We start from the raw sequence: 20,833 nt of genomic DNA on the forward strand, positions 1-20,833 counted from the left end.
CTTAATGAGGTTCCGTTAAATTTTTTTTTGAAAATTTTGTTGAAAATTTTGCAAGGCGTGAAATTGATGCCTCATTATTTTGAAAACTTGCTGTTTTTAAAAGAGGCGCATCTTGGGTTTTTTAAAAACTTTGTTTCATTTACCTAAGTTTTAGGTAAAAATCAAATTTATTATATATATATATATTTTTTTGGAAGTTCGGCTGTGCCATTTAAGGCTGCCTCCTTCTTAAAATAAAAATTATTTAAACAAATCAAAAAAAAAAAAATTGAGTATTGAAATAAATGAGAGGCTTTTATGGAAATGCCACCTCAATCCACTTTTAAAATCCTTTTGAAAATAAAGCTTTATTTTGTTTTTTCAACTTCTTTTATTTTCAATTGGGGTGCCACATGTGTGTGGGCCCACTAACTAAAAATGAATAATATTGAAAAAAAAGAAAAAAGAAAAAAGAAAAAAGAAAATTTGCAAATTGGTATGGACTTCGGGTGGGTCCTGCTTGAGAATAAACACCTCACCTGAGAGTCTTAGTATGATGCTAGTTCAAAGGTGGGTCCCGCTCCATTTATTTGAAGATACGAGATAAAACCTTATTTGTTTTTTCAAAAATTTGGAAAAATTGGGTTTTCAGGGCAAAAATATGGATAAATGTAAAACAAAATTTGTAAAGAGATTTAAAATATTTTACAAAAACAGTTTTTAGATAAAATCTTTAAAATCAATATCCAAATATCCAGATTGTTTTCTTGAGAAAATTTTTGTAATTCAAAGTCCTGGGGGTAAAATGGGAAAATTTGGTAATTTTGAATACCCAGGGTTTTAAAAATCAATTTGAAAAAGTTTAAAAATCAAATCTGGATTGACAATTTTGAAAATCAAGAGTTCTGGATCTCAACTGACATGCTATGCAGTGAAATGATGCAAAGTGTTCATGCAATGCGATGCAAAGACATGTTTCAGGAAATGTTACTCTGAACCAGGAAGTGGAAATTCTACTTTCTTCTCCAGGAAAAGGATTTTGAAAATTTTCAATTTGAAGATGTCTCTGAACCTAAATATAGAAATTTTGAGGCTCAAGAATGAAATTTAGGACTTTCTGCAAGGTTCAATCTTGGAAAATGACCATTTTACCCTTCATTGCTTCTGAAGAACTGAAATATGATAATTAAGGGCGATGTCAAGAAAGTGAGTGAAAATTTGGGGTGTTTACAGGAATGCTATTCACTCTCAATGGCTTCAACAAATAAATTATGTATGCAAAGGGGGCTGACAACATCTAGGTGTCATAGCAGTAGGCATATGACATTAAGACTTATGAACATTGACATGGAAATTACTGAGATTGTGGTAAGAGGAAGAGATAACAGCTAATAAGCAATAATGGAGCAGTGGATTATCATGGAATGCATGAAGGGCTGGTGGATATGGCCCAAATGACATTGAATATTACTAAAACAGGGGCTAAATGATAATGAATGTTGAATACTATAATGGAATGCTGAATATAGATACACGGATTTGGAAGTGCTAAACCTACCTTCAGTGACTAGGTGAAGGTTGTGAGTAATGGACAGTGAGCGTAGTGGCAACAACGTAGTAGTGGGTGAATAACGTGGCAGTAGTGTGCACGTGCTGTGCGCAGAGGATACAGTGTTTTGAGGTGGTTGGACATGCTTGAATGAAATGCACAGGTATTTAGCAGGTAGTTATTATACAGAAAATGACAGCAAAGTGCCTATGACACTGTGCAGGGATGGAGGAGAGGCTGTTATGCAGAAATAAATGGTGAAAGTAAGGGCCACTTGATCTGATTATGAGCATAATAAATACTTTCTATACCAATATATTGCAGATGGTTACTCATATAGAAAGAGATTGTGATTGTGATTCAATGATGAGAACTAGTCAATGATGAGGTTTTAATTTGATTCACAGCTATATAGTAATGTAATGAGTGATTAGGTAGCTGATAGCCCTAAGAAACCGCTACTACAGATTAATCCCTGTAAGTTGATCACATACACATATTTTTTTTTACATACAGGTAGTATCCTAGCTTTATCGAAACAAACTGGACCTTTAGACTTATCGTCATCCTGTTACCTTTCAGCAAACTGATGGTCATAACATCAATGCATCAGTGTATCATTTGCTTGTACCAGTTCTACAGCGACAATACAAATCCTTATCTGCTGAATTCATCACTATCAAGAGGAAAATTGATTCCTCTGCTAACGATCAGTATATAACCATAGATTTATGCTAACTGAAAGCCAGAGATGGGTGATGTAGTGATTAGCAAAGGTAAAAGAAACAATAATAGGGTATGATTGTTCATTTGCAACATGACATAGGATGAGATGGAAACATACAAAATGCAGAAAATCTGAAATAGATAAAACAATCAAAAGAAAAAAAAGTGTGATGCCTTGGTTAAGGGCATCCTTTACTGTACGATAACTCCTCTTGGGTATCGTTTGATGCAATGACATGCAGACGCCCTCATCAGAATCCATACGGGTAGATAGGAACTAATGTGATGCAGAAGAGTTACAGTTAATATCAAATAGGAAAACATGTAAGAAAACAGGGAAAAATATATGGAAATAACATGATGGCAAAAGATTAGAATGAATGTGATACCCTTTGAGATCTCATTCATTGCACTTATAGAGACTGAAACATTAATGAAATCGAGATTTCTTGCAAAAAATTACTTTCAATAACATCGATGAATTCGATGATATGCAATATGGGATGGTATAAATGTGAATCTGAAAAACCATAAATTGAAACAGAAAGTCATTCCATGACGTTTATAATGCTGAAAAATATCATGAAAAAGATGCTGATTTCGTAAAATATGATCTTCAGAGGAACCGATGATGCCATTGTGAGGCATCATCGATCATCAATGTATGAGACAACCATGGATGCAAACCATATCAACAAATGTAATAGATTTGCAGTGCCTATGATGTGAGTATGATGTATAATTACCAAAAATGCGGACATATGTAATGAGATGATCCCATGATGCGATAAAACCATTAGGTTAGACAAAATGCATAATAAACAGGATTAAGCGTATGCCAACTCTAACGAAATCAATGGGATACGACTCTTCAGGAGAAAAAAAAAGGAAGGTAGCTCCTCACCTGATTGCTTTGAGACGGATTCCTTCTGGATGATGATTCTTAGAAACTTGTTTCGTGTAAGCGAGAAACACAATATCCAAGATTGATTGAAAGGAGGTGGTATTTCTCTTGCAGGTTCACTCGATCTTCCTTGACTATTCGGTTGAAGGAAGATGGAAGCAGGAGTCCAGAGAGATCTAAAAGATATGCAGAGTTGGAGTCTCCTCTGCAAAATCACTGGAGTTCCTTTCTCTTTCGGTTGGAGGAGAATGGGGCAGAAACCGTGAGAAGAGACTCCAAGAGATAGGAGAAGCCGGCCTTCAAAAATCAGATCCCCCTCTGGCCCCCAACGTGATTCCCTTTTAAAGATCTTCAGGAGGTTTTTCAGAAAAATCGGCCATTTTGAAATTTTCCAAACCGAATTTTGAAAGCATTTGAAAATCTTCAAACAAATTTTTGAAAAATTTTGAAACTCGCCAATCTTTGTGAAGAGGACGGCTGGCTTGTTCTGAAATCTCGGTTCACTTACCTCCAGATTAGGTAAAGTGAACCCCTTTTGTGGCTTTACGATGGCCCCATTTGGGAAAAAAAAAGTAAAAAAAAGTGGGTAAATGGATTTTTCATTTTTTTTCTTTTTAAGGTGGTGCCACCTCAGTCGAATTAAGAAAACTTTTTGGAATAAACATAAAAAAAAAATTTATTGTTTTTCTTTATAAGAAATTCTAGTGTGGCGCCACCTACGCATGGGCCCACTTTCTTAAAAATAAGGAAACAGGATTTGTAAATTTGTGCCACCCCGGGGTGGGCTCTGCTTGAAAATGAGAGAAATATCTGAGACCTTGAGTGTGATGCCAGTTCAAGGTGGGTCCCTGATCATGCATAGATTTTAGGTACATTTTACATAAAAACATGCATGATTTCATATTAAAATCAATTAAAAAACCCATTTATATGCTAGGATAGAGCATTTTAATAAAAAAATAAAAAAAATAGAGAAAATAGAGAAAAATAGCTTTCTTTTGGAATTTAGTATACATTTTGATATTGTTACTAAAATTGTTTTAGTCTTCCTTATAGAAAAGAAAAAAAAAATTTAATTAAATATAAATAGTTATAAAAATAGTAGAGTAGTAATATTTTTAAATCAAATGAGTTTTTTTAGCAAATAATTTTTTCTTGTAGCTTTTCTTTTAATTTTTGAAAAAATAATAACAAACCGGTTTAACAAACCGGTTTGCTCTTTAAAAACCCACAAAGGGGAATTTTCAAAAGGCTCTCCCCTGTACGCCAAACCCAATCCCTCTCTTTCCCCTCTTTCCCTCTCTTCCCTTTCTTCTCACCCGTTTCCATTGCCGGATTCCCCTTTACCCCTTCTTTTCCCTCCATTTCTTCTTCCTCCTTTCATCTTCCTCAATCCGGTGGTGGAGGTGCTTCAGTCCGGCGGCGGCGTGTAGGTAGATGGCCATTCTCCCCTAATCCTTCCGGCTACGGTAAGTTCTTCAGCTTCTTCTTCTTCTTCTTCTTCATCCTCTTCTTCAGCTTCTCCTTCTTATTCTTCTTCCTCCTCTTCATCTTTTTCTTCTTCTTTCCTCCCTTATCATTTCACGCATTGATTTCAGTTTTTTTTTTAAAATTTGATTTTATGCATTGTTGATCAGGTAGCATCATCTAATAGTTAGATTAATTCATATTAGATCTATTTTTTTGTTTCTTTCATTTAGGATTTTCAGTTGCTGTATTCATTTGTGATTTGATCTACAGTTTAGTATATGCATTGACTCCATCCACATACGCATAGCATATTTTTTTTTTCTTGTTTACAGCATCTAAAATGCATACCTTTAAATTACGATGATCTGAATCAACATCATTTTCATGCGATGATACTCATTGCATCGAAGACACTTCTGCACTCAGCATCACATCAGCAATGGAGTTCGACACCGATCTAGCATCTGCAACATCAAATTCAATCCATAATTAGATGCTGAGTTTTCACTCTGCATTTGATCTCACATCAGTGCCTGCTTGTGTTTCAAGAAATTGAAGGCATGAAAGGATTAATCCACAATCAGATGTTGAGTTTTTACTCTACATTTGATCACACAATCAAATGTTGTACCTGATGTTGTTGTGCATCAAATGCATAAACTTTACTTACCTAATATCATCAGCATTCATTCCATTATGGTTTTGAAGATGTTGTATCTTGTGTGTCGCATTTTCTGTCAGAAACTCATCCTGTATTGTTATTTCATCACTTGTTTTTCTTTTATCTGAATCATCCCTGCATTCCTGTTTCAGCATTGTGTATGTGCTGTTTTGCATTAGAGAATTGTTGTTCTGCATTGTGTAGCTTCTTTTTTGCATTAGGTAATTTTCATTTTGCCTATAGGTAGTTTGATTTAGCTGCATTTTCATTCGTTATTCCTACATCAGTTTCAGCATTTACATATTGTTATCAGCAGTATATCATTAATCTGAATTGAATCAGTTTTAGTCTCAGCACAACATCGTGCTTTGATTCAAAAAAAAAAAATGGTATCATGTGTTGATGCTGTATCGTTCTTTTAGAGTTCTATTCAATCCAGTATTTGTGAAATTGCTGATAGAAATTGTTGTCCATCTGCATATGCATACTTTAGTCATTTTGCACTCTCAAATTTGTGAAATGTGCTGTCATTGAGCATGAGCTGTGAGAGATAGTTTGAGTGTATTGTGAAAGTGAATGTTGTTCGAGTGTGAGAGATAGTTTGAGTGTAAATTATGCCTTAAGTGATAGTGTTGTCATTTAGCATTTAGAAATCATTTTCATTCAAACTTGTCATTGCATTTCTTTTGCATTATCTTCCTTTGTTTCAATTTAGATTTTAGCATTTATTTGGTATATTTTGCATAGTATAGTTTTTGTTCTTCTCTTGTGCTGCTCGTGTAAATTTGAATTGTGTAGGAAAGCGTGGAGATAGCAAGCAAGTGATATCTTATGCACACGTTTGATACGCAACACGAGGCACAAGCGTAGAAGACACCTTTTGCTTTTCTTTTAGAATTTAGGAATTTAATTCAATTTTTGGGTTTGTAAATATTGCACTTTACGCCCTATGCGAAGGGTATTCATTTGTTGTAATAATTAGTTGTTTTTACTTTTCTTGAACATTTTACATTTCAATAATTCGGCAATAAAGATTAGTTTAGATTTGTGTACTTGAATACGAAATATTCCTGTTCTCTGAGTTCGACCCGGTCTCATCCACTAGTGAGAACCGGTTTTTATTATTTGATGTCTGGTTTTCACATGTTTTTCATTTAAAAATCTTTTCAAAATTACAACGATTTAAAAGAAGACATCAAATTTTTGGCGCTGTTGCCGGGGAACGGCGTAATATTAGTATTCACTTTATTGCCAAGTGTTTGTTGCATTTAGGTTTAGAACCACGTATGTGCATCTCTTAGAGATGAGCTTACTTTTCTGCACAGCCCACCTATTAGGATCCTCTTAGAGGTGACTGTGTACGATTGGTACCGTACACATAGATTTCATATTTCTTTGCATAATCTCTGTTTTGTGTAATGGCGTGGTGTTTGTTTAGTTTTTATTGTTTTAGTTTACTCGCTTTGTGGTTTGTGTGGTTTGGCCGCTTAGTGCGTTAGTTAGGGATAAAACCCAAATTAGGACGCGTCCTACACCGGTCTACTTCAAGGTGTATGCACAGGCAACGATCACTCGACCCGAGCTAATTGAGTCTAGAGTTTCTTGTTAGGAGAACTCCTCATCCTATCACTAAGGCCGAAAATCGATCGTTGTTCCGTACCCTTAAGGAGTACTTCATGCCCACCATATACACTCCCACCTCCAGCATCACGAGACCTGATGTTGGAGTCAATCAATTTGAAATTAAGGCCAGTATCATTCAAATGTTACCATCATTTCATTGCCTACGCAACGAAGACCCATATAGTCATATTGATGATTTTCTGGAGATCTGCTCGACAGTGCAGATCAACAACTTTGGAGATGACGCATTGAGGTTGACGTTGTTTCTGTTCTCTCTCAAAGATAAAGATAAACATTGGCTAAAGGCTCTCGATACGGTTCAGATTACCACTTGGGAAGGAATGCAGTGCGAATTTCTTAAAAAGTACTTCCCAATTGGTAAGACGAATCAGTTTTGTAAAGCCATAATCAGTTTCTCGCAGATTGAGGGAGAACAATTATACGAGACTGGGGAGAAGATGAAAGATCTTCTCCGCAAGTGTCCCCACCACCAGGTGCCTCGTTGGCAACTGGTGCAGTATTTTTACGACGGTCTGACCGAGAAGGACACGCAAATAGTGGATTCGTCATGTGGGGGCACTTTTATGCTAAAAAGTGAGGATGAAGCGTGGTCGCTTTTTGAGACATTGAGCGAAAATTCTATGCACCATGCGACAACTTCACGGTTCGATAGGGCTGCACCTGCACAGGATAGTACTAAGAAGACAAGTATTTTTGAAATAAGGATAAACCTTGAGTTGAGCAACAAGGTAGACCAACTGTCCCAAAAATTAGATCAGTTTTTGTTGGGTCCCTCTCCTGCCATGCAGGTGTGCGCGTTGTGTACGAGTCCTGCACACCATATTTTACAGTGCCCAGTTGCGCCGCAGTATCTTGAGTTTGTCCAAGAGCAAGCTCAGATGGCTCAAAACTTCGCTAGGCCCGCACCCAATCCATTTTCCAACACTTATAACCCAGGCTAGCGAAATCATCCCAATTTTTCATGGCGCAACTCACAGATCCAACCCCCTAACCCTTCCCAGAGTCAACCTAGTCAAGACGGTTATGCGCCTGGATTTCAGAGATCCAATTATCCCCTAGCCCAACCTGTTTATACTCATCCCCAGTCTCATGAGCCTTCGCATAGTCAGTCCTTCGAGGACAAGATGCTAAAAGCATTTTCTGATATTAAAGCGAATTTGAGCTCACATAATCAGTCAATTGCAAAATTAGAGACTCAAATGGCGCAGCTCGCCGAGGCACTTAGCAGGCGAAGTGAGGGGACATTGCCTAGCCAGCCTATTGTCAACCCTAAGGGAAAGGAACCCATGCGTAGCTTGCATATGACCAATGCACATAAAGAGCAAGCTTAAGTCGTAACCCTTAGAAGTGAGAAGCAGTATCAAGCGAGGGAGGCTGCAGAAGAAAGAGAGAAGATAAGTGAGAAGCAGTCTATCCCTAAGGTTTTACCTCAGGAAAGCGAGAAGGTTCTTCCATCTGAACCTTCACCATCATACATTCCTAAAGCCCCCTTTCTTGAGGCATTAGAAAGGCCGAGAGCATTTGGTAAGGCTGGAGTGAACATGCAAGAGATGCTTGAGATATTCAAGCACGTTCAGATAATCCTCCTCTTACTAGATGCCATCCAACAGGTCCCTGCATATGCAAAGTTCCTCAAAGAACTTTGTAAGCAGAAAACGAAGTCGATGTCTCATGTGCAGAAAAAGATTTATTTAACTGGGCAGGTGAGCGCAGTATTGCAACATCAAACCCCACCTAAGCTCAAGGACCCAGGGACTCTGATCATCTCATGTGTCATAGAAAACATCACTGTTGGGCGAGCATTGCTCGACCTTGGGGCAAGTGTTAACATCTTGCCGGGTTTCTTTTATGACCAATTTGGATTGAAAGAGATGAAACCTACACCTATGACTCTTCAGCTTGCAGATAGATCTATCAAGGTCCCAAGAGGGATACTTGAAGATGTTTTAGTCAAGGTGGAGGATTGTTATTTCCCTATCGACTTCGTGATATTAGATATGGAGGGAGTTGATAGCCCACAACAGACTCCTATTATTCTCGGTCGCCCCTTCCTGGCTACCGCCAACGCGTGCATTAATTGGCGCACTGGTGCGATGGATGTGTCATTCGGAAATAGGAAGATGCGGCTGAACATTTTTCGTGCTGCTATGGGGCCTGCTGTTTAGGAGGCTTCTTTCGAGGTTGATGTCATTCAAGACCTCGTAGAAGCAGAATATGCTTGGTTATTGAGTAATCCACCTCTTGAGGAGGATAAGGAATCACTAGAAGAGGATCACCTAGAATTACTTGAAAATCAAATAGGTGAGTTGAGTTGGATCGGGCACTTCGAGCCATTTAAAGGTAGACAGGATGGGAACATAGTGCGCAGTGTCACAGATGACACTATTTTTCATAGAGAGCTCGGTTGAGCTTGACTTCATGTCCATTGATCTCATGGACGATGAAGGATTTTTCCAGGGATCCGTCTGGCTGGGGACGTGAAACTTAGCAATTTATGGGAGGCAACCCATATCTTGTATAGTATTAGATTTGCTTAGAATTTATAGATTTTATTTTGTTTTTACTTTTTAGTTTTCTTCATGAGTTTTTCATGTTCTTTTTGTTTCATTTATGAGTTTCATGTTTTGTCATGTATACATTGCATTTATTACATTCATAGAACGTATATTTTTAATTCATGTCAGGTTATTCTACTCTTTTCCCTCATTTTTTTCCTCTCATGTGCATTCACGTAGTTTCATATAAGCATGGGGGAGTGCCACTGGGATAGTGTCATTCAAGCATGGGGGAGGGTGTAGTTTGCACACCTTGATATTTCTGTTTACGTTCTTGCACATGTTTACACATTTCTCATGAAAAGTAGATTTTTAAAGAAAGAGTTTGAACTTATATGAATGTTATTTCAAATCTGATGTTTTTAGAGGATTTTTAAGCCCCACGAAAAATTTTTCTGACATAGATCTAAAAATTATGGTTGTTTATGCGGATTTCAAAGAAATGATGATAGATACATGTTAGAGTTTATTTTGAATCATAAATATGAATATGCACAGTTTCATTTTTGAAAAACTAAGCAAATGAACAAAAGTGTAAAAATGAGCTCAAAAGAGAAAAAAAAAAAACATGCGTTAGGTTGTTTGGATAATTCCACAATCCTTAGTAGATGGAACTTAGATGTAAGTTGAAACTTTTAATTCCATTTTCGAAAAGGAGAGTGGAAAACTTCGTGATCGTAAGTAACTGAGAACAGATACAAGTTGAAATGTTTGACTCTCATGTTATAAAGGTGAATGAAGGAAGTCACTTTTATGTCTTAGTTGATATCTTTTGGTATGTATTGAAAAAGTATAGAAGGTATAGAAATTGCACAAGGCATAAAAGCAGACCACACGCAAGCTATAGGAGAAGAATAAGTGCGCAAAAAGAAAAAGCGTGAAAAAATGAAAAAATCGAGAAAAGAGCTGAAAAAGAGAGAAAAGTTCAGTGCTTAGAAGTGTGATTGAGAAAACCTGTGCAGAAAACATATGAGTGAGGATAAGTAAATAATAATATGTTTTTATTGGATTTTCTAAGAATAAAACATAAATAATTGTGATATTTAGAAAAGTGAAAGAAATTCTTTCTTTGTGATGGTATATAAAAGACCCTGATTATGTTTTGATTTTGAAATAACAGGAAATATTTGTGAAAATAAAGTCTTTGATTACCTACTGATTGTGAGGATGTGTAATATTATGTATACATGACAGAGATGTTTGTGGGTAGCATCACTGCAAACCCTCACGAGACCTTACTCGTCCACTGGGGTAACCCAGGGGTTGAAAGGGCTTGTTGCATGAGCTAAATCCAACCGTGATTCCTACAAAAGTGAGTTAGTTGATAGTTTGATTTCGTGCATTTGTCTAGTTTGCTCGAGGACTAGCAAAACATAAGCATGGGGGTATTTGATCATGCATAGATTTTAGGTACATTTTACATAAAAACATGCATGATTTCATATTAAAATCAATTAAAAAACCCATTTATATGCTAGGATAGAGCATTTTAATAAAAAAATAAAAAAAATAGAGAAAATAGAGAAAAATAGCTTTCTTTTGCAATTTAGTATACATTTTGATATTGTTACTAAAATTGTTTTAGTCTTCCTTATAGAAAAGAGAAAAAAATTAATTAAATATAAATAGTTATAAAAATAGTAGAGTAGTTATATTTTTAAATCAAATGAGTTTTTTTAGCAAATAATTTTTTCTTGTAGCTTTTCTTTTAATTTTTGAAAAAATAATAACAAACCGGTTTAACAAACCGGTTTGCTCTTTAAAAACCCACAAAGGGGAATTTTCAAAAGGCTCTCCCCTGTACGCCAAACCCAATCCCTCTCTTTCCCCTCTTTCCCTCTCTTCCCTTTCTTCTCACCCGTTTCCATTGCCAGATTCCCCTTTACCCCTTCTTTTCTCTCTATTTCTTCTTCCTCCTTTCATCTTCCTCAATCCGGTGGTGGAGGTGCTTCAGTCCGGCGGCGGCGTGTAGGTGGATGGCCATTCTCCCCTAATCCTTCCGGCTACGGTAAGTTCTTCAGCTTCTTCTTCTTCTTCTTCTTCTTCCTCTTCTTCAGCTTCTCCTTCTTATTCTTATTCCTCCTCTTCATCTTTTTCTTCTTCTTTCCTCCCTTATCATTTCACGCATTGATTTCAGTTTTTTTTTTAAATTTGATTTTATGCATTGTTGATCAGGTAGCATCATCTAATAGTTAGATTAATTCATATTAGATCTATTTTTTTGTTTCTTTCATTTAGGATTTTCAGTTGCTGTATTCATTTGTGATTTGATCTACAGTTTAGTATATGCATTGACTCCATCCACATAAGCATTGCATTTTTTTTTCTTGTTTACAGCATCTAAAATGCATACCTGTAAATTACGATGATCTGAATCAACATCATTTTCATACGATGATACTCATTGCATCGAAGACACTTCTGCACTCAGCATCACATCAGCAATGGAGTTCGACACCGATCTAGCATCTGGATTCAACATCTGCAACGTCAAATTCAATCCATAATTAGATGCTGAGTTTTCACTCTGCATTTGATCTCACATCAGTGCCTGTTTGTGTATCAAGAAATTGAAGGCGTGAAAGGATTAATCCACAATCAGATGTTGAGTTTTTACTCTGCATTTGATCACACAATCAAATGTTGTACCTGATGTTGTTGTGCATCAAATGCATAAACTTTACTTACCTAATATCATCAGCATTCATTCCATTATGGTTTTGAAGATGTTGTATCTTGTTTGTCACATTTTCTGTCAAAAACTCATCCTGTATTGTTATTTCATCACTTGTTTTTCTTTTATCTGAATCATCCATGCATTCCTGTTTCAGCATTGTGTATGTGCTGTTTTGCATTAGAGAATTGTTGTTCTGCATTGTGTAGCTTCTGTTTTGCATTAGGTAATTTTCATTTTGCCTATAGTTAGTTTGATTTGGCTGCATTTTCATTGGTTATTGCTACATCAGTTTCAACATTTACATATTGTTATCAATAGTATATCGTTAATCTGAATTGAATAAGTTTTAGTCTCAGCACAACATTGTGCTTTGATTCAAAAAAAAAAATGGTATCATGTGCTGTTGTTGTATTGTTCTTTTAGAGTTCTATTCAATCCAGTATTTGTGAAATTGCTGATAGCAATTGTTGTCCATCTACATATGCATACTTTAGTCATTTTGCACTCTCAAATTTGTGAAATGTGCTGTCATTGAGCATGAGCTGTGAGAGATAGTTTGAGTGTATTGTGAAAGTGAATGTTGTTCGAGTGTGAGAGATAGTTTGAGTGTAAATTGTGCCTTAAGTGATAGTGTTGTCATTTAGCATTTAGAAATCATTTTCATTCAAACTTGTCATTGCATTTCTTTTGCATTATCTTCCATTGTTTCAATTTAGATTTTAGCATTTATTTGGTATATTTTGCATAGTATAGTTTTTGTTCTTCTCTTGTGCTGCTCGTGTGCATTTGAATTGTGTAGGAAAGCGTGGAGATAGCAAGCAAGTGATATCTTATGCACATGTTCAATACACAACACGAGGCACAAGCGTAGAAGACACCTTTTGCTTTTCTTTTAGAATTTAGGAATTCAATTCAATTTTTGGGTTTGTAAATATTGCACTTTACGCCCTCTGCGAAGGGTATTCATTTGTTGTAATAATTAGTTGTTTTTACTTTTCTTGAACATTTTACATTTCAATAATTCGGCAATAAAGATTAGTTTAGATTTGTGTACTTGAATTCGAAATATTCTCGTTCCCTGAGTTCGACCCGGTCTCATCCACTAGTGAGAACCGGTTTTTATTATTTGATGTCTGGTTTTCACATGTTTTTCATTTAAAAATCTTTTTAAAATTACAACGATTTAAAAGAAGACATCAAATTTTTGGCGCCGTTGTCGGGGAACGGCGTAATATTAGTATTCACTTTATTGCCAAGTGTTTGTTGCATTTAGGGTTAGAACCACGTATGTGCATCTCTTAGAGACGAGCTTACTTTTCTGCACAACCCACCTATTAGGATCCTCTTAGAGGTGACTGTGTACGATTGGTACCGTACACATAGATTTCGTATTTCTTTGCATAATCTCTGTTATGTGTAATTGCGTGGTGTTTGTTTAGTTTTTATTGTTTTAGTTTACTCGCTTTGTGGTTTGTGTGGTTTGGCCGCTTAGTGCGTTAGTTAGGTAGAAAACCCAAATTAGGACGTGTGCTACACCAGTCTACTTCAAGGTGTATGCACAGGCAACGATCACTCGACCCGAGCAAATTGAGTCTACAGTTTCTTGTTAGGAGAACTCATCATCCTATCACTATGGCCGAAAATCGATCGTTGTTCCGTACCCTTAAGGAGTACTTCATGCCCACCATATACACTCTCACCTCCTGCATCACGAGACCCGATGTAGGAGCCAATCAATTTGAAATAAAGGCCAGTATCATTCAAATGTTACCATCATTTCATGGCCTAGGCAACAAAGACCCATATAGTCATATGGATAATTTTCTAGAGATCTGCTCGACAGTGCGGATCAACAACTTTGGAGATGACGCATTGAGGTTGACGTTGTTTCCGTTCTCTCTCAAAGATAAAGCTAAACATTGGCTAAAGGCTCTCGATACGGTTCAGATTACCACTTGGGAAGGAATGCAGCACAAATTTCTTAAAAAGTACTTCCCAATTGGTAAGACGAATCAGTTTTGTAAAGCCATAATCAGTTTCTCGCAGATTGAGGGAGAACAATTCTACGAGACTGGGGAGAAGATGAAAGATCTTTTCCGCAAGTGTCCCCACCACCAGGTGCCTCGTTGGCAACTGGTGCAGTATTTTTACGACGGTCTGACCGAGAAGGACACGCAAATAGTGGATTCGTCATGTGGGGGCACTTTTATGCTAAAAAGTGAGGATGAAGCGTGGTCGCTTTTTGAGACATTGAGCGAAAATTCTATGCACCATGCGACAACCTCACAGTTCAATAGGGATGTACCTGCACAGGATAGTACTAAGAAGACAGGTATTTTTGAAATAGGGATAAACCTTGAGTTGAGCTACAAGGTAGACCAACTGTCCCAGAAATTAGATCAGTTTTTGTTGGGTCCCTCTCCTGCCATGCAGGTGTGCGCGTTGTCTGCGAGTCCTGCACACCATATTTTACAGTGCCCAGTTGCGCCGCAGTATCCTGAGCTTGTCCAAGAGCAAGCTCAAATGGCTCAAAACTTCGCTAGGCCCGCACCCAATCCATTTTCCAACACTTATAACCCGGGATGGCGAAATCATCCCAAATTTTTATGGCGCAACTCACAGATCCAACCCCCTAACCCTTCCCAGAGTCAACCTAGTCAAGGCGGTTATGCGCCTGGATTTCAGAGATCCAATTATCCCCTAGCCCAACCTGTTTATACTCATCCCCAGTCTCATGAGCCTTCGCATAGTCAGTCCTTCGAGGACAAGATGCTACAAGCATTTTCTGATATTAAAGCGAATTTGAGCTCGCATAATCAGTTAATTGCAAAATTAGAGACTCAAATGGGGCAGCTCGCCGAGGCACTTAGCAGGCGAAGTGAGGGGACATTGCCTAGCCAGCCTATTGTCAACCCTAAGGGAAAGGAACCCATGCGTAGCTTGCATATGACCAACGCACATAAAGAGCAAGCTCAAGTCGTAACCCTTAGGAGTGGGAAGCAGTATCAAGCGAGGGAGGCTGCAGAAGAAAGAGAGAAGATAAGTGAGAAGCAGTCTATCCCTAAGGTTTTACCTCAGGAAAGCGAGAAGGTTCTTCCATCTGAACCTTCACCATCATACATTCCTAAAGCCCTCTTTCCTGAGGCGTTAGAAAGGCCGAGAGCATTAGGTAAGGCTGGAGTGAACATGCAAGAGATGCTTGAGATATTCAAGCACGTTCAGATAAACCTCCCCTTACTAGATGCCATCCAACAGGTTCCTGCATATGCAAAGTTCCTCAAAGAACTTTGTACGCAGAAAAGGAAGTCGATGTCCCATGTGCAGAAAAAGATTTATTTAACTGGGCAGGTGAGCGCAGTATTGCAACATCAAACCCCACCTAAGCTCAAGGACCCAGGGACTCCGATCATCTCATGTGTCATAGGAAACATCACTGTTGGGCCTGCATTGCTCGACCTTGGGGCAAGTGTTAACATCTTGCCGGGTTTCTTTTATGACCAATTTGGATTGAAAGAGATGAAACCTACACATATGACTCTTCAGCTTGCAGATAGATCTATCAAGGTCCCAAGAGGGATACTTGAAGATGTTTTAGTCAAGGTGGAGGATTGTTATTTCCCTATCGACTTCGTGATATTAGATATGGAGGGAGTTGATAGCCCAAAGCAGACTCCTATTATTCTCAGTCGCCCCTTCCTGGCTACCGCCAACGCGTGCAATAATTGCCGCACTGGTGCGATGGATGTGTCATTCGGAAATAGGAAGATGCGGCTGAACATTTTTCGTGCTGCTATGGGGCCTGCTGTTGAGGAGGCTTCTTTCGAGGTTGATGTCATTCAAGACCTCGTAAAAGCAGAATATGCTTGGTTATTGAGTAATCCACCTCTTGAGGAGGATAAGGAATCATTAGAAGAGGATCACCTAGAATTACTTGAAAATCAGATAGGTGAGTTGAGTTGGATCGGGCACTTCGAGCCATTTAAAGGTAGACAGGATGGGAACATAGTGCACAGTGTCACAGATGACACTATTTTTCATAGAGAGCCCAGTTGAGCTTGACTTCATGTCCATTGATCTCATGGACGATGAAGGATTTTTCCAGGGATCCGTCTGGCTAGGGACATTAAACTTAGCGCTTTATAGGAGGCAACCCATATCTTGTATAGTATTAGATTTGCTTAGAATTTATTGATTTTATTTTGTTTTTACTTTTTAGTTTTCTTCATGAGTTTTTCATGTTCTTTTTGTTTCATTTATAGTTTCATGTTTTGTCATGTATACATTGCATTTATTACATTCATAGAACGTATATTTTTAATTCATGTCAGGTTATTCTACTCTTTTCCGTCATTTATTTCCTCTCATGTGCATTCACGTAGTTTCATATAAGCATGGGGGAGTGCCACTGGGATAGTGTCATTCAAGCATGGGGGAGGGTGTAGTTTGCACACCTTGATATTTCTATTTACGTTCTTGCACATGTTTACACATTTCTCATGAAAAGTAGATTTTTAAAGAAAGAGTTTGAACTTATATGAATGTTATTTCAAATCTGATGTTTTTAGATGATTTTTAAGCCCCACGAAAAATTTTTCTGACATAGATCTAAAAATTATGGTTGTTTATGCAGATTTCGAAGAAATGATGATAGATACATGTTAGAGTTTATTTTGAATCATAAATATGAATATGCACAGTTCTATTTTTGAAAAACTAAGCAAATGAACAAAAGTGTAAAAATGAGGTCAAAAGAGAGAAAAAAAAACATGTGTTAGGTTGTTTGGATAATTCCACAATCCTTAGTAGATGGAACTTAGATGTAAGTTGAAACTTTTAATTCCATTTTCGAAAAGGAGAGTGGAAAACTTCGTGATCCTAAGTAACTGAGAACAGATACAAGTTGAAATGTTTGACTCTCATGTTATAAAGGTGAATGAAGGAAGTCACTTTTATGTCTTAATTGATATCTTTTGGTATGTATTGAAAAAGTATAGAAGGTATTGACATTGCACAAGGCATAAAAACAGACCACACGTAAGCTATAAGAGAAGAATAAGCGCGCAAAAAGAAAAAGCGTGAAAAAATGAAAAAATCGAGAAAAGAGATGAAAAAGAGAGAAAAGTTCAGTGCTTAGAAGTGTGATTGAGAAAACCTGTGCAGAAAACATATGAATGAGGATAAGTAAATAATAATATGTTTTATTGGATTTTCTAAGAATAAAACATAAATAATTGTGATATTTAGAAAAATGAAATGCACATCATGTAAACAAGTTTTTCATGCGTTTTGTATCAAGTTTAAGGTTTTAAACCCATGTTTAGATGTGTTTTGATAGTAAGGGGCTATGGTTCGAATTTCAGAAAAATCGGAGTTAAAATGAGAGAGTTATGGCTATTTCAGTGTTTGGGCACGGATTTCGAGGTGGATCGGATCCATATCCGACCCAATTAGGTCAATTGTACCTTGGATCAACTCTTAGAAAGCCCAAAACCCAACCCACACACCTATCCATACCCATTTCAAAAAGTTTTTCTAAAAACCCCCCAGAAAGTGGCGCCTAGCAATATTTTATTTTTTAACACTCTTTCTGAAAAATGTCAAAACTATAAATAGTTTTTTTTCAAGAACCCTAGGGGTCTTTGGCTGTGTTTGGACGCCCCCTACAGTGACTCTACAGCAGCAGCTCCTTCCTCTCCATCTTCCCCAAGTGTTGGCCATTGAAGATCGACCTATGCTTGATTTTCAAGCATATTTTCAAGCTTTCTTTGGTTTCTTTTCCTTTCTTTCTTATTCCTTGCTGTCTTTTCACCATTTTTCTGTACTTTTGCAGGTGTAGCAGAGGTGGAGACCATTAACCTTGGGCGGGAGTGCGCAACACACCACCAAGGTGAGCCGACCCTACCTCCATCCGGCTTTCTACACCCTCCGATCGCGAATCGGCTCACATGCCATCATCGGTGGATCTCCAACGTGTAGCAGCTGCAATAGGTGCCGTTTTTGGTGAAGTACAGCATCCTTGAACTGTAGAAGACGTCTACATCCAGCCACGGTCCGCTCTTCTTCACCCCCCGGTCGTCGGATCTTCCAAAAGGTAGGTCTTCTTCTTCCTTCTCTTCTAGATAAAACCGATTTGTGTGTGTGGTTTTTGTTTTGTTATTTTCTGTATGTTTCTTGTTTTTCTTTTTATTTCAACCTTAGAATAGCATGCGTGCACAGACCAGCACGTTAGATTAGGTTTTCTTTCATTGGTTGTGTATTCGATTTGTGTTTTTCCATCGTTTTTATCTAAAACGTGCAAATCGGCAAGAGGCTTTTCTAGTCGATTTGGGTTTTTGTTTCCAGCGTGTTATAGGTGTTTTCTTTTTAGAAAATCTCAGACACAAATTTCATTTTGATTCATCTTAGTCGTTAGGTTTGTTTGTGTGTTGTTTTTGCTTGAAAAGAAGAAAAATCGGCTAGACTTTTTCTAGCCGATTCTTGATTTCTACAAAAATATTTTTCTGTTTTGCTATTTTTGTTTTGTCCAGCTTGTGTCTTGTATTGTGTTGCTAAAAATCTCATTCGGAAATTTCATTTTAGTTTATTCTAAGTCGTGGGTTGTGCGTGTGTTTCGTTTTGATTTTATTTTTGAAAAAAGAAAAAAAAAAATCGGCTAGGGATATTCTAGCCGATCTTTATATTTTTGTTAAAAGGGGGTTTAGAGTGGTAAGTTGTGTTGCTTGCTGTGTGTTTAGTGTGTTAACAGTAGCATAAATTGGTGTTAGTCGTTCCATTGTTTTAGGATTGATTTACTTAATTGTTTTAATCATTTTTCGTTTTGGTGTTTGAGTGTATTATTGAAAATTATAAAAATCAAGTTTTCTTTATTTTTTATGATTTTAAGTCCAGCATAGTGATGTTATTGTTAGCCTTTGTGTAATTAGGAGTCATTTTTAGTATTTTTTAACTTAGTTTTATCAAAATAGTAGTTACTTGGTTTTATTGCTTTTCGTTAGTTTATAATTTTATATATATATATTTTTTTCGTGTAGTTCTTCTTCTTCCCCAAGGTGGGCGGCAGCCATTAGAGCTCTCCTTGAGCTCTTGGTCGATTTTTAGAAAGTCTTAATGGTCATTAGTTGAGTTAGGAAGGTGTCTAGGTTCAATGTATTAGGTCTTTCTTTTCTAGCCGTTTTTAGAGGTTAACTAAGTAGGTTTTGATAATTAGGTTAGCATTAACTCCTAGGAAATCGATTTTCCATTTAAGTTCTTTTATTCCCTAGGTAGAATTAAGTCTATTAGTTTAGAAAGTAGCATCCATTAAAGTTGGCGATTTTTGAGAAGGGAGGTAATTAAAGTAATTGAAAATTGGAAAGCTTTTGGAAAAAGGAGATTCTTCAAAAATCGTGTGAGGCATTTAAGGAAGATTTGAAGTTTGAATGGGTATTAAAGAAGGAGTTACTCCTTAACTTTGGAAAGTGTTTTTGCAATTAAACCAAAATTCCAATCTAGGTTACACGATTTCCATAGAGCATTAAAAGCATTTTAATTCCATCTTGAAAAGCAAAAATCGTGGATTTCTAGATTGGCCTTTTCAGATTTCCAAAAAGGCATTAAAGGCAATTAAGGAGTGTAACCCCCTCTTTAAATGGGACGATTTTTGAGAATCCAAAGCATTTCAAAGTTTGAACATTGGTAATTATTACATTCCTTTTTCCAACCTCCTCCATTAAAATCGTGACCTTTGGTTACTACTTTAGTCTAGACCTAACTCGGGTCAAAACTTAGTCTAAACCTAGTGAGTCAACCGAGCTTACCTTAGCCCATTCGAGCCTAGTCAAACCCTAAGCTGGGTCCAACTTAGTTGAGCCTAAGTCAACTCGAGCCTAGTTGACTAAGTCAAAGTCAAAACAAAACCTAGACCTAGCCCTAGTCCGAGTCGAGTCAAACCTAACTCGAGCCTATCCAAGTTCACCCCCCTTAGCTAAACCTAAACCGAGTCCATTGGAGTCAACCGAACCTAGTTGACTAAGGAAACTCAAAACCGAACCCATCTAGACCAAACCAACCTTCGTTGACTAAGTCAACCCTCAACCGAGTCCAACCTAGTCTTAGTAACCTAACCAAGTCAAAACCTAACCCTAGTCGAGTCCTAGTCCAACCCAAGGTCGAGTCAACCTTAGCCAAACCCGAACCTAGCTAAGTTAAGATAGAGCCTAGTTGAGTCAACCATAGTCACATTCCAAAGGCTGCACCCCATGGTTCGTTAGTGGTCTCTTCTCCTTTATATTTCAGTCATCTTGTCTTTAGAATAGTTAGTTTAGTTATTTATGTAATCATTTTAGTTAGATTTTATCATTGGTTGATTGAATGTGTGATTGTTAATGTCTTTTTCTTATTAATAGTTTAGTTAGCATAGTCGTATCTAGTTTATGTGTATTGCATGTCTTATGCATATAGTTACTTTCTTGCATTAGTATTTTAGGGACATTTACATCATTAGCTCATTCAAGGCAAAGTCATGAAATGCATATCATTTGTCATTTAGATCTCATTTAGTTTTATCATAGTCAATATCAGCATATATTATGTCATATAGAAGTATTTAAGTCTGCATTATAGTTAGATTACGTTCATAGTGTTTAAAATAGATTCATATAGTGAATAGTGCATTGAAATAAAAACCAGA

Source organism: Nuphar pumila, chromosome 4, assembly GCF_984573655.1.
Source record: "Nuphar pumila chromosome 4, dmNupPumi1.hap1.1, whole genome shotgun sequence".
Classification (NCBI taxonomy): Eukaryota; Viridiplantae; Streptophyta; class Magnoliopsida; order Nymphaeales; family Nymphaeaceae; genus Nuphar; species Nuphar pumila.